Here is a 2,181-nt window from a genome sequence, read left to right as displayed (position 1 = left end):
CATCATAGTGGTCTCTGATTGGTGGTCATCGTTAGGTGTGTCATCATAGTGGTCTCTGATTGGTGGTCATCATTTGGTGTGTCATCATAGTGGTCTCTGATTGGTGGTCATCATAGTGGTCTCTGATTGGTGGTGATCATTTGGTGTGTCATCATAGTGGTCTCTGATTGGTGGTCATCATTAGGTGTGTCATCATAGTGGTCTCTGATTGGTGGTCATAATTAGGTGTGTCATCATAGTGGTCTCTGATTGGTGGTCATCATTTGGTGTGTCATCATAGTGGTTTATGACTTGTGGTCAGACTCGCTCAGGTAGAACAAACTTAAATGTCAGTCTTTTTTCAATGCTGAATTGAATGTCATTGAGAAAACAGAATGCTGTCATGATGTAATTTATTTAGCTAACATCCTTTCTGAATTTAAAAGTATTCCAATAAGTAATAATCTAGTATCTTTAATCTGATTACAATATTTTTGCTGGCAATGTAACTGATTACAGTTACCATTTTTGTAATCAGATTACATGTAACCGATCCATTAGTCCCCAACCTATGATAGGCTCTACATTTATTCACAATTATCTGGTAAATATTAGTCTTCAGACATCCAATTTCACAGTTATTGCACAGGCCTGGCCCAATAATATCCCTGCCAGTTGGAAAAGCTATCATTATGAATCTATTGTGACTACTGCACTGCACCATGGTCCCTGCCCCGAATGGAACCTTTCATAGTGTACTATTTACTTTGGACCATCAGCCCCATACGTTGCACTGTGTAGAGAATAGGTTGCCATTTGGGACGCATTGCCTATCATGTCTTGTTGAAAAATCAATTCCAAACGCCCAAATTACTTTAGCCTGATTACATTTGAGAGCTACAGTTTGATAAATGTGATAGATGTCTATCATCTTGAGGGAGCCAGCAAGCCATTTGACAAACGTGTGAATAAAATTTGAGGCTGAAATATAATATGAATATGGATATATATGATGACGTATAAATAAATCCATTAGAGATATATTTATAGGGCTATATATATATAACAATAATTTGTGAATAGCTTTATAGGGAAAACAAATGATTACACTAGTTTTTTGTTTGTTTTTAACCTCAATTTGGCTCTCATTTGCAAATTCGTTTTTTTTATGCACGTATGCGTGGCAAAATAATTACTCCACAAAGACAGAACGTTACTTACCGTCGCTGACAACTCGTTTTTATCCTCTCTTACTTTATGGTGAATTGACTTCCATCATAGGCGAATTATTTCGCGTCAACATCCTTCAAATTGACCAGCCATACGTGCGCTCCGCTGCACGCAGACAACTTTACGGAACTATGGTAGGCCTATTCAAAAACTGACCGGGAGCGAAAACAAAGTACGAAATGAAATGGGAGTGATGTCTGTCCATGTTTAGGCTACCCCGAGAGCTCTTGTCTTGTTCCAAACACAACCCACTGGGCACACACTGGTTGAATCGACGTTGTTTCACGTGGAATATACTTTGAATTGACGTCTGTGCCCAGTGGGAACTGCTCGTCTCCCCGCAACACAGGTCCGTCCCTACAGAGTAGGTACAGCGCGTTCACTTTCGGGAACTAATCTGGAGTGTTTTTTTCTCCTATCCGTATTAATTCCACATCATCTACATTGGTTCAGCAGGTGGTTGGGGGCAGGCGGCAACTGGAAGCGCATTGTCAGATTTGAGAATAAAAGCGATTATCTAACGGTTCTGTCCTCCGAAAAACCTCTCTCTCCCTTTCTTGCTATGACTCTTTATCTCTCTCCCTCTCTCTCTCCCTCTCGTGTCTCTCTCTCCCTTTCTTGCTATGACTCTTTATCTCTCTCCCTCTCTCTCTCCCTCTCGTGTCTCTCTCTCCCTTTCTTGCTATGACTCTTTATCTCTCTCCCCCTCTCTCTCTCTGTGTGTGTGTGAACTATTTTTTCCCCTTTAGTGTACTGCATGACTGCTTGTTTACAATTGGACACTACTGTAAAGCCTTTTATCTAACGTTTTTATAGGCTGCAGAATTACAATTCCAAACACAGAGAGGATTATTGCAGGACAGAGAGGGATGAGGTCCCCAGCCTCCATTTCATTTATGCACACATGCACAAACACAAATCAAATCAAATCAAATCAAATCAAATTTTATTTGTCACATACACATGGTTAGC

At 40.3% G+C, this 2,181-nt stretch overlaps 1 protein-coding gene across 1 annotated transcript in view; it reads right to left on the bottom strand.

The window, feature by feature from the left end:
• The window catches only part of LOC139403897 (voltage-gated potassium channel regulatory subunit KCNG4-like), a 14,670-nt gene extending 12,908 nt beyond the window's left edge, over positions 1-1,762 (bottom strand). The window contains exon 1 of the mRNA XM_071147092.1: positions 1,201-1,762. The gene's annotated coding sequence lies outside the window, so the exon portion shown is untranslated. The remainder of the gene's footprint in view (positions 1-1,200) is intronic.
• Between the last annotated feature and the right edge of the window lie 419 nt (positions 1,763-2,181).

This window comes from Oncorhynchus clarkii, unplaced genomic scaffold, assembly GCF_045791955.1.
Source record: "Oncorhynchus clarkii lewisi isolate Uvic-CL-2024 unplaced genomic scaffold, UVic_Ocla_1.0 unplaced_contig_10857_pilon_pilon, whole genome shotgun sequence".
Taxonomy (NCBI): Eukaryota; Metazoa; Chordata; class Actinopteri; order Salmoniformes; family Salmonidae; genus Oncorhynchus; species Oncorhynchus clarkii.
The sequence above is the reverse complement of the archived record's forward strand: the minus strand, read 5'-3'. Positions and strand labels throughout refer to the sequence as shown.